Source organism: Schistocerca cancellata, chromosome 11 (genome assembly GCF_023864275.1).
Source record: "Schistocerca cancellata isolate TAMUIC-IGC-003103 chromosome 11, iqSchCanc2.1, whole genome shotgun sequence".
NCBI lineage: Eukaryota > Metazoa > Arthropoda > Insecta > Orthoptera > Acrididae > Schistocerca > Schistocerca cancellata.
In genome coordinates, this window is record NC_064636.1 from 113,325,953 (window position 1) to 113,339,123 (window position 13,171).

Consider the following 13,171-nt stretch of genomic DNA (forward strand, 5'->3'; position numbering starts at 1 on the left):
CGTCGCACGTTCCAGTAGGTGTTTATCAGCGAGGCTGGGGACGATGCGATTCTGTAACATATCGGCGTACCTCTCACCCGCCACGGTAGCAGTTTTCCTGTCCAGCGCCATCTGTCGGACATATTGTGAACTTTTTTTTCTGATAAAACGCCATGTCTTTCCAAGCATGTGTGTTTAATTTTTACCTCTCTATCTAAATTATTCAGTGGCTTATTAAGTTTTCAAACTTATACTGACTTTTTGATCACGCTGTACATACACACACACATGGCGAGAGAGAGAGAGAGAGAGAGAGAGAGAGATAGAGATTGACATAGAGATTCACGTAAGCACATACGCTCCTCTCCAACCCCCAGTGCCAAAAAAGACACTGAGCAAGACAATGGCCGAGGCCTTTCTGTGGTAACGCAGCTACGCATCTGTGCGTTAGCGAGGCAGGCAAAACCGCCCGCTGGCGGTCGCGTAACCCTTCGCCCTTTCCCTCTGCTCGGCGACCGCAGCTCCCCCTCTCCCCCTCCCCCCACACGTGCAAGCACGCACAGCTGCGCACGTCACGCGTGGCGAATGCTGGCGCCGGAGTCAGCTGGGCAAACCCCTCGCCCCCCCCCCTCCCCCCCTTTGTTGGGCAGCCTTTATCTGGAGGCCGGAGCCGCTGAACAAACCGGGCCATCCGATACGCTCGCAGTGGATGTCGGCATTTAGCAGACCCGACGTACACACGGCCAGCCTCTCTTTGTCCGAAACGTACACGCGCGCACGCACCGATCCGCCGATAAACTTCTGCATTTCAGGTGCAGGGGGATAGGGCTACGGAGTTTAACTGTGCCCTCGCAAGCGTGAAATTGCGATAATTTGGGCTTTCGTAAACAGCACGTTCAATCCACGAAGCTGCTAATTGCTGATATCAAACTTTACATGCAGTACACTAGCTCCTTACTTAACAATCATACGAGGTGTGGCTAGAAAAAAACCGGACTAGCACTGGTGAAACAATAAAACGAATGCAATGAGGCTGAAAGTCGCGTGGCCTGTCACGTGACTCTCGCTCCGCCTACTGCTCGAGTTTCATCTGCCTCCTGCACTCAGTCTGCCCGTGGCGTCTGTTTTAAGTAGTTGACGTTTTGTCTGTGCGTCGGAAAATGTTGAGTGCACAGAAAGAACAGTGTGTTAACATCCAATTTTGTTTCAAACTAGGAAAATCTGCAAGTGAAACGTTTGTAATGTTACAACAAGTGCACGGCGATGATTGTTTATCGCGAACACAAGTGTTTGAGTGGTTTAAACGATTTAAAGATGGCCGCGAAGACATCAGTGATGACATTCGCACTGGCAGACCATCCTCAGCAAAAACTGATGCAAACATTGAAAAAATCGGTAAACTTGTTCGACAAGATCGCCGTTTAACAATCAGAGCAGTGTCTGAGTTAACAGGAGTTGACAAGGAAAGTGTTAGGCAGATTCTTCATGAAAGTTTCAACATGAACAAAGTGTGTTCAAAAATGGTTCCAAAGTGTCTCACAATTGAACAGAAGGAACGCCGAAGAATGATTTGTTCTGACATCCTGGAAAACATTGAAAGTGATCCCACCTTCTTACAAAATGTTATTACTTGGGATGAATCGTGGTTTTTTACTTACGATCCCGAAACTAAACGCCAATCGATGCATTGGAAAACTCCTGGTTCTCCACGACAAAAAAAAGCACGAATGTCAAAATCGAAATTCAAGGCAATGATGATTGTTTTTTTGACATCAAAGGGATTGTGCACATTGATTGGGTACCAGAGGGACAAACAGTGAATCAGCATTACTACATCAGCGTCCTGGCTACCCTACGTGAGCGAGTACGGAGAAAACGGAACGATTTGTGGAGAAAAAAGTCATGGATCCTTCACCAAGACAATGCCCCAGCTCACAGTGCGTTGTCAGTGAAGACGTTTTTGGCAAAACACAACATTCCCATCTTAGATCATCCACCCTACTCACCTGATTTGGCCCCCTGTGACTTTTTTCTTTTCCGTAAAGTCAAGTCAGCTTTGAAAGGAACTAGATTTGAGACTGTTGAAGCAGTAAAAGAAAAAGCGACGGAAGTAATGTATGGACTTACCGAAAATGATCTGCAGCATTGCTATGAACACTGGAAAATTCGTATGGAGCGGTGTAGAGACCGAGGAGGAGAGTACATGAAATTGTAAATAATTGTAAGTAAATGTTTTTTCCAGCATCAGTCCGGTTTTTTTCTAGCCGCACCTCGTATACCACCGTTTGCTAGACGAAATTGTCTATACCCAAAGACTGGCAAGTTGCACAGATCACACCAACATTCAAGATATGCAGTAGGAGTACTCCACTATGATGTGTTATTCATTTCGACATCTAAATTAAACACATAACCAGTTTATAATTGCCATACAATTCTTTATTACAAACACATGCTCTTAATGAAATCAACAGTAACAACGATTATAATAAAAGGCACCTGCCATACCGAAACACGAGCAGGACTCAGATCAAAACATTAATTGATAGATACAGATCTTTCAAAATTTACTCAGCCAATTTTCACTAGTTAAAACAATGTTCATAAAACCACCATTAATGCTTCAAATAGCTGTGAGCACTATGGGACTTAGCCCACAGCTCGTGGTCGTGCGGTAGCGTTCTCGCTTCCCGCGCCCGGGTTCCCGGGTTCGATTCCCGGCCGGGTCAGGGATTTTCTCTGCCTCGTGATGGCTGGGTGTGGTGTGATGTCCTTGGGTTAGTTAGGTTTAAGTAGTTCTAAGTTCTAGGGGACTGGTGACCATAGATTTTAAGTCAGAGCCATTTGAACTATGGGACTTAACTTCTGAGGCCATCAGTCCCCTAGAACTTAGAACTAGTTAAACGTAACTAACCTAAGGACATCACACACATCCATGCCCGAGGCAAGATGCGAACCTGTGACCGTAGCGGTTCCGCGGTTCCAGACTGTAGCGCCTAGAACCGCTCGGCCACTTCGGCCGTCCTGTCACAGAGGTCACAATTCGCAGTATCTGACGAGAAACAGAACTGCTTTCTGCCATTCCCAAAGGTAGTGTTATAGGGCCCCTGCTGCTCCTTATCTATATAAACGATTTGAGAGACAATCTGAGCAGCCGTCTTAGGCTGTTTGCAGATGGTGCTGTCATTTATTGTCTAGTAAAGACATCAGAAGATCAAAATGAATTGCAAAACGATTTAGAAAAAAATATCTATACGGTGAAAAAATTGCCATTTGACTCTGAATAACGAAAAGGTATCTGATAAACTTCGGTTACGCGATAAATCAGTCAAATCTAAGGCCGTAAATTCAACTAAATGCCGAGGAATTACAATTACGAACAACTTAAATTGGAACGAACACGTAGAAAATGTTGTGTGGAAGGCTAAACACGGACTGCGTTTTATTCAAAAAATGGCTCTGAGCACTATGGGACTTAACATCTATGGTCATCAGTCCCCTAGAACTTAGAACTACTTAAACCTAACTAACCTAAGGACAGCACACAACACCCAGCCATCACGAGGCAGAGAAAATCCCTGACCCCGCCGGGAATCGAACCCGGGAACCCGGGCGTGGGAAGCGAGAACGCTACCGCACGACCACGAGATGCGGGCTGCGCTTTATTGACAGGACTCTGAGAAAATTTAATAGATCTAATAAAGAAACTGCGTATACTGCGCTTGTTCGGCCTCTTTTGGAATACTGTTGCGCCATCTAGGATCTTTACCATATTGGGTTAGCGGAGTGCACCGACAAAGTTCAAGAAAGAGCAGCACGTTTTTTATAATCGCAAAATAGGGGAGAGAGTGACACTGAAATGATAAAGTATTTGGGATGGACATCATTAAAGCAAAGCCGTTTCTCGTTGCGGCGGAATGGTCTCAGGTAACTGCAATCACCAACTTTCTCCTCCGAATGCGAAAATATTTTGCTGACGCCGATCTACAGAGGGGGAAACGATCAACATGATAAAATAAGGGAAATCAGAGCTCGCACGGAAACGTATAGGCGTTGGCGCTATACGAGATTGGAATAATAGATAATTATTGTGAAGGTGGTTCCATGAACCCTCTGCCAGGCACTTAAATTTGATTTGCAGAGTATCCATGTATATGCAGAGCTGAGGCAAAGCTGCAATCGACACTTGGAAGACTGCTTTGACGCAGCTCGCCACGATACTGTATCCTGTGCAAGCCTCTTCATCTTAGTAAACTACCGCAATCCACACCCTGATCCATCTACTTCCTACTATCATGCCTTGATCAAGTTCTACAATTCGTACCTGCCACCTGACACTTCCCTCCACTATCAACTTGGTAATCCCTCGACTCCTTAGAATCTCTCGTAACTTTGTACCTTGTATCAGCCAAACTACTCGTTTCTTTAATTTGATCTATCACATTCTCATGAGTTATGTGCTCTAACCGTCTAATTTTCGCACTGCTTTTGTAGCAACACATTTCAGAACCGTCCATTTTCTTTTTTTCTCTGTAACTCCACTTCTCTTTAAGGCCACAATACAGTTTTACAGAATACTTCCAACACTCATACTCGATCTTATGTTTCTTTTATTTCTTTATTTATTTTTTAAATCAACAGTCTTCTGACTGGTTTAAAGTGCCACACTATGAATTCCTCTCCTGTGCCAACCTCTTCATCTCAGAGTAGCCCTTCCATCCTACATCCTCAATTATTTGTTGTACATATTCAAATCTCTCTTTTACCCTACAGTTTTTACACCCTACAGCTCCCTCTAGTGCCATGGAAGTTATTCCCTGATGCCATAGCACTTGTCCTATCTTCCTGTTTCGTCTTCCTTCCAGTATTTTGCAAACGTTCCTTGCTTCATTGATTCTGCAGAGAACCTCCTCATGCCCGCCGGAGTGGCCGCTACGGTCGCAGGTTCGAATCCTGCCTCGGGCATGGATGTGTGTAATGTCCTTAGGTTAGTTAGGTTTAAGTAGTTCTAAGTTCTAGGGGACTGATGACCACAGCAGTTAGGTCCCATAGTGCTCAGAGCCATTTGAACCATTTTTCAACCTCCTCATTCCACCAAATTTTCAACCTTCTTCTGTAACAATACATCTCAAACGATTCTATTCTCTTCTCTTCCAGTTTTTGCCACATTCTATGATTCTCTACCTAGAATGCTGTGCTGAAAACGTACATTCGCAGAAATTTGTTCCTCAAATTAAGGACAATATTTGATCCTAGAACATTTTGGTGCACACTTTAAGAAAAATTTCCGTATTCGAGACGGAAAATTATTGAGGCATTAAAGGAACTCAGTTCGTTTGCAAATAACACGTGTTCCAGTCTTCTTTTTCAAGATACAAGATTGTGCTAAAAGATATTTTCTGGTTCGGCACCTTGCTTATACATCAGTACCCATTTGAAAAGTATGTTATCCTTAAAATTTAACAACAATTAACGAAATTTCTCTTTCTTTTGCATTTTTTTGCTGGGAATAAAGTATGCCCTCCCTTTAGGTATTACGAGTTAGAGAAAAAGCAGTGACCTTTCTACAGTTAGTGTATCTTCGTATTCCGTTTAGAAATTATAGCATGCACTTTACGTGTACTCTAGTCTTTTCTTGAAATAACGGAAATTATTTCGAAAAAGTAAAGTCTTTCCAAATGTGAAAAAAACTATAACAAGGTACAACACTCGCTACTATGAATGAAATAACTAAGAATAAATACTCTAGCCAAATTTAAAAGCGTTGCGATCGAGAAAACCTGTTAAATACTGTCTACGTTTTACATTATTACTTTACTACGAACCAGTAATCAGTAAGTGAAATCAAATGAAGAAGAACTATTATCAAAAACCAGTTAAACACATTTTAAAGCAGAAGCTATTGGCAACTAACACTAATGTCTGTATTCGATACAGGGAAAGTTATTGAGGCACTAAAGAAAGTCAGTTCGTTTGCAAATAACGTGCGACTTAAGAAGTAAGGCTTAACTGTCAAGTCATCACGTAACTAACCTTAAAAATACAAAATAAAATAAAACTCCGTAACTGAAGAATTAACAGTATCCTGAAAATGGCTTTAATATATCATACGGCACTTAAACATGTAGATCTGAAAATATTTACAAACGTTGCACAAAACACAACCACATGTCTCACAACAACAAAAACAGTCCGTCTCTAGTGCCCGTTCCTCCGCGTGATTTCAAAATCGGTCAGTAGATTTAAACATCGACTAGGGAAAATCAAGTGTTTCCAGGTAAACTATCCTCCACGTAAAACACTCCCCTAAACATTACAGCACTTCGATTTTCCAGAATTCAAGGTCCATCTTTTTGAGTGCTGGTGACAACTGCGCCATACTCCCTTAGGAAAATGATGTCTCCAGGTGACGACCTCAGAATCCTGTAAGTTTGACGCTAACCGAGGAGACCAACCCTTTGTACGAACTGCAAAAATCAAAGTTATGTGTGGGACGAACGTTTGTCAAAGCAAAATTGACAGCCTTCAAGAAATGACTAAATATTTTTGGTCCGTTCTCCAACACACACAACTTTTGAAAAAAGAAATGTTTCGTCACAGAAGATGATGATGATAAAGGGCGTGAGGGTCTATTTGGGAGCCATGACATGACAGTATCTTTCACTTCTTTATTCGAAACGTTCCTGCTCGCGTATTGGCTGATGGATTCTAGCTTTCACTTGCAGAAGGGGTAGCTGTGACACACAACGGTGGAACTAGTACAAACAGGCTTTAGTAAACAAGATATTTAATGAGTGTAACTGCTAATAAATGGATCCAAACTGCAAGACTAACACTGTGTGCCGGACCGAGATTCGAACTCAGGACCTTTGCCTTTCGCGGGGCCGGCCGTAGTGGCCGAGCGGTTGTAGGCGCTACAATATGGAACCGCGCGACCGCGACGGTCGCAGGTTCGAATCCTGCCTCAGGCATGGATGTGTGTGATGTCCTTAGGTTAGTTAGGTTTAAGTAGTTCTAATTTCTAGGGGACTGATGACCTCAGAAGTTAAGTCCCATAGTGCTCAGAGCCATTTGAACTATTTTAACCTTTCGCAGGCAAGTGTTCCATGGACTGAGCTACCCAAGCAGAGACCCACGACCCCTCCTCACAGCTTTACTTCCGCCACCAAGCAGAGACCCACGACCCCTCCTCACAGCTTTACTTCCGCCAGTACCACTTCTACCACCTTCCAAACTTCACAGAAACTCTCCTGCGAAACTTGCAGAACCAGCACTCCTCGAAGAAAGGATATTGCGGAGACATGGCTAAGCCACTGCCTGGGGGATGTTTCCAGAACGAAATTTTCACTCTACAGTAGATATGAAACTTCCTAACAGATTAACACTTTGTGCAGGATGGAGACTCTAACTCGGGACCTTTGCCATTTGCTGCCAAGTGCTCTACTAATTTAGGTAACTAAGCACAAATCACGACAGGTCCTAAAAGCTTCACTTCCCTCAGTCAGTAGAGCATTTTCCCAAGAAAGACAAAGGTCCCGAATTCGAGTCTCGGTCCGTCACATACTTTAAATATGCCAGAAAATTTCATATCAGTACACACTTTGCTGCGGAGTTAAAATTTTATTCTAGCAAAGTGAACCAAGTTTTATGTTAATTGTATGGACCAAAGTGGAGATCCAGAAATCGGGAGAGTGTGTTAACTTACAATGAGGTAAAAGGCGTTGTTCATGAAGATACAGGAGATCAAAATCTGAATGTGATGGAGAAATGGAATACGATAGTACGCGAAATAAAAGAAATAAAAGTTGTAGGAGAAACGGCATTGGAAGAAGAGAATGAAAACCGAGGCCCTGTGCTAAAATTTCGCACTGAGTACGATTTAAACATACCTAACATCACACTTAAGAATCGAGAAAGAAAGCTGTTTATTTGAAAAATACGTAGAGACATCGGAAAGTTTCAGATAAAATATACAAGTTTATATGCAAAGTGCCCCACGGGACTACTGGACAGAATTAGAAAAAAGTTCTGACATACATGTGCAGGGGAAGATATACACTGAAGCGCTAAAGAAACTGGTATAAACATGCATATTCAATCACAGAGATAACAGGAATAATACGGCGCTGCGGTCGGCAAAGCCTATATAAGACGACAAGTGTCTGGCCCAGTAGTTAGATCGGCTGCTGCTGTAACAATGGCAAGTTATAAAGATTTACGTGAGTTATAACGTGGTGTTATAGGCAGCGCACGATCGATGGGACAGCATCTCCGAGGTAGCGACAAAATGGGTACTTTCCCGTAAGTCCATTTTACGAGCGTACAGTATCAGGAATCGGGTAAAACATCAGATCTCCGACATCGCTGCGGTCGAAAAACATCCTGCAAGAACGGACCAACGACGAATGAAGATAATCGTTTAACGTGACAGCAGTACAACCGTTCCGCAAATTGCTGCAGATTTCAATGCTGGGCCATCAACAAGTGTCAGTGTGTGAACCATTCAACGAAACATTATCGATATGGGCTTTCGATGCCGAAGGCCCACCCATTGTACCCTTGATGACTGCGTAACACAAAGTTCTACGTCTCACCTGTGCCCGTCGACACCGACATTGGACTCTTGATGACTGGAAACATGTTGCCTGGTCGGACGAGTCTCGTGTCAGATTGTATCGCCGGCCGGATTGGCCGTGCGGTTCTGGGCGCTACAGTCTGGAACCGGGCTACCGCTACAGTCGCAGGTTCGAATCCTGCCTGGGGCATGGATGTGTGTGATGTCCTTAGGTTAGTTAGGTTTAATTAGTTCTAAGTTCTAGGCGACTGATGACCTCAGAAGTTAGGTCGGATAGTGCTCAGAGCCATTTTGAACCAGATTGTATCGAGCGGATGGACGTGTACGGGTATGGAGACAACCTCATGAATCCATGGACCCCCCATATCAGCAGGGGACAGTTGGTGGAGGTTATGTAATGGCGTGGGGCTGGTACAGTTGGAGTGATATGGAATCCCTGATACGAGTCTGACGGGTGACACATATGTAAGCATCCTGTCTGATCACCTGCATACATTCGTGTCCATTGTGCATTACGACGGACTTGGGCAATTTCAGGAGGACAATGCGACACGCCGCACGTCCAGAATTGTTATACAGTGGCTCCAGGAACTGAGTTTAAACACTTCCGCTGGCCACCAAACTCCCCAGACACAGACATTATTGATCATATTTGGGATGCCTTGACACGTGATCGGCCTAAGGCGCTGCAGTCTTGGACTGTGCGGCCGGTCCCGGCGGAGGTTGGAGTCCTCCCTCGGGGATGGGTGTGAGTGTTTGTCCTTAGGATAATTTAGGTTAAGTAGAGTGTAAGCTTAGGGACTGATGACCTTAGCAGTTAAGTCCCATAAGAGTTCACACACATTTGAACATTTGATTTTTTTGACACGTGTTGTTCAGAAGAGATCTTCACCCCCTCGCTCTCTTACGGATTTATGGAAAGCCCTGCTGGATTCATGGTGTCAGTTCCCTCCAGCACTGCTTCAGACATTAGTCGACTCCATGCCGCGTTATGTTGTGGCACTTCTGCGTGTCCTACAATATATTACACTGGCTAAAAAGAAGGTGAACCACACAGAAGGGGAGGGGGAAACGTACTGAAACATCACAGGGTTATGTGATGTTATTTCAGTGATTACAGAATCATACACATTTACAAAGAACTTGGCAGTATGAGTCCACTTATCAATACGATGTTGTACACCGTGTGGTCTGGATGCGTCCAACGATTCCTTTGGCAAGGGTGTCATATAGCTGTTGTATCTGCTCCTGGGGCAAACCAGCCCACGACTGTTATACCTGGACTGCTGTATCCACGGTATTGGCACTGGGTCAGCAGGGACGTTCAGACTGGTCCCACATATGTTCTGTCAGAGACAGATCTGAAAACACTCCTGGCGATGGGATTGCCTTAACATCACGCACATATTTCATAGAGAACGAGCATTGTCCTGTTGAAAAATGGTAGCATCACCTGAGAGGTGAGACGTGAAATATGGTAGCAATATACACTAGTGGGCATTAAAATTGCTACACCACGAAGATGACGGGCTACAGACGAGAAATTTAACCGAGAGGAAGAAGATACTGTGATATGCAAGTGATTAGCTTTTCAGAGCATTCACACAAGGTTGGAGCCGGTGGCGACATCTTCAACGTGCTGACATGAGGAAAGTTTCCAACCGATATCTCGTACACAAACAGCAGTTGACCGGCGTTGCCTGGTGAAGCGTTGTTGTGATGCCTCGTGTAAGGAGGAGAAATGCGTACCAACACGTTTCCGACTTTGATAAATGTCGGATTGTAGCCTATCGCGAATGCAGTCTATCGTATCGCGACATTGCTGCTCGCGTTGGTCGAGATCCAATGACTGTTAGCAGAATATGGAATCGATGTTTTCAGGAGTGTGTTACGGAACGCCGTGCTGGATCCCAACGGCCTCGTATTACTAGCAGTCGAGATGACAGACATCTTATCCGCATGGCTGTAACGGATCGTGCAACCACGTCTCGATGTCTCGATCCCTGAGTCAACAGATGGGGACGTTTGCAAGACAACAACCATCTGCACGAACAGATCGACGACGTTTGCAGCAGCACGGCCTATCAGCTCGAAGACCATGACTGCGGTTACCCTTGACGCTGCATCACAGACAGGAGCGCCTGCGATGGTGTACTCGACGACGAACCTCGGTGCACGAATGGCAAAACGTCATTTTTTCGGATGAATCCAGGTTCTGTATGCAGCATCACGATGGTCTCATCCGTGTTTGGCGACATCGCGGTGAACGCACATTGGAAGCGTGCCGCCATACTGGCGTACCACCCAACGTGATGGTATGGCGTGCCATCGGTTACACGTCTCGGTCACTTCTTGTTTGCATTGACGGCACTTTGAACAGTGGACGTTACATTTCAGACGTGTTACGACCCGTGGCTCTACCTCCATTCGATCCATGCGAAACCCTACATTTCAGCAGGATAATGCACGACCGCACGTTCCAGGTCCTGTACGGGCCTTTCTGGATACGGATAATGTTCGACTGCTGCCCTGGCCAGATCTCTCACCAACTGAAAACGTTTGGTCAATGGTGGCCAAGCAACTGGCTCGTCACAATACGCCAGTCACTACTCTTGATGAACTGTGGTATCGTGTTGAAGCTGCATGGGCAGCTGTACCTGTACACGCCATCCAAGCTCTGTTTGACTCAATGCCCAGGCGTATTGAGGCCGTTATTACGGCCAGAGGTAGTTGTTGTGGCTACTGATTTCTCAGGATCTATGCACTATCTGTGAAAATGTAATCACATGTCAGTTGTAGTATAATATATTTGTCCAATGAATACCCGTTTATCATATGCATTTCTTCTTGGTGTAGCAATTTTAATGGCCAGTAGTGTACCATCACATGAAAGGTAAGACATGGGGGCACATGATGACTGAGATGTAGTGTTGGGATGTTAGAATTCTGCCAGCCCTGGTGTGAGGTTAATACGGATGTCTCCCCACACAATGATGCTGGGGCCAGCAGTGCTGTGCCTGACCAAAACATTGTAAGAGTGGACCTCTCAGCAGGTGGTCAACTGGAGTAGTGGAGGACTGTGACTAATCACTGAACACAATGCGACGCTGTTCATCATCAGGCCATGCATCCTACACATGGCCTCACCCCAAATTCACATATTTGTGTTGTTGTCTTAACTGCAGCTACGCGTGGGTCGGTAATTCCCATGTCCTGATCTTGCTGCTCTGTGACCAATGCTATGGGATGACACAGAATGTAACAGGAAGTCCATTACAGGTTCTGAGGGGCAGGCGCAGATGTGGTTACGACATGCTTGATGTACGATACACCGACCCTCCATTCTGGTGGTCAGTTGTGGTCGACCAGAAGCTTGACGATGAGTACGTGTGCCCTCACTTTCCCATGTAGTCCAACCTGAAGGCACTGTCAAATCCGAATGACACACAAATCTGAATTCCGCGTGATTGGACCAGCCAGCCAAAGAGAGACCCAGAGTGAACCCCGTTTAAAAATCTTTGACATGCTGATAACGCTGTCTCACAGGAGTACGTGGCATCTCCGTGCCCTCCACGGTGATCACTCGACATCTGAAGCTGTTTGTGTCTCGTGTATACTGTACCGAGCTTGGTAACAACTTTAAACACCGACAACACTTACGCACTATGATGGCCAGGAAGTGAACAAAGTTAACTAGTTGAGAATAATAATTCCGACATGTCTGCTGTACAATGCTGTGGTCTTATCTCAAGTTTCTTCTGTCAAAAAATTATTAATAATTTATGTTGTTTTCATCATTGGGCAACGGCCTTGCCGCAATGGATACACCGGTTCCCGTTAGATCACCGAAGTTAAGCGCTGTCGGGCGTGGCGAGCACTTGGATGGGTGACCATCCGGGCCGCCATGCGCTGTTGCCATTTTTCGGGGTGCACTCAGCCTCGTGATGCCAATTTAGGAGCTACTCGACCGGATAGTAGCGGCCCCGGTCAAAGAAAACCATCATAACGATCAGGAGAGCGGTGTGCTGACCACACGCCGCTCCTATCCGCATCCTCAGCTGAGGATGACACGGCGGTCGGATGGTCCCGATGGGTCACTTGTGGCCTGAAGACGGATTACTTTCATCATTCATTATATGCATCATATTCACCGTTGCTGTCCTTTACAATAAATCTTTCTTCATGTAATACATACAATCACAAGTTAACATAGCACAGCTGGGCTGAATAAGTCCCAGCACTTGCCACACCTCAACTACAAATCTATCAGACGGCGCAGAGGCAAAGACTGTGCCACAACAAGACCAATGGCTGTTTGAGAGTAACATAACTTGCTCTCTCTCTCTGACCAGCACATCGATAACTCGCAAACATTCCAATTACATGCCCACCTTACATATAAGAAGTTACATTTACATTTGACCATGTATCTGTGTGGCAATCTCTTTCATTTGGGCAGTGTACGTCTGTGGGACTATTTTCTAGTTTTGGGCAGCACTGTCTCCTGTAACAATGCAGGACATTTCTTTTGTTAAACAACCTGCGTAAATAGTCCAACATAAACACAGTTATTCTTCTTTTTACAGAAGTTTATTCACCCACATCGCAGAAAAAGTA

The 13,171-nt window shown here is 45.0% G+C and overlaps 1 pseudogene; it reads left to right on the forward strand.

The window, feature by feature from the left end:
- The first annotated feature begins 12,354 nt into the window (after positions 1-12,354).
- On the forward strand, positions 12,355-12,472 carry LOC126109043 (5S ribosomal RNA; annotated as a pseudogene).
- The last annotated feature ends 699 nt before the right edge of the window (positions 12,473-13,171 follow it).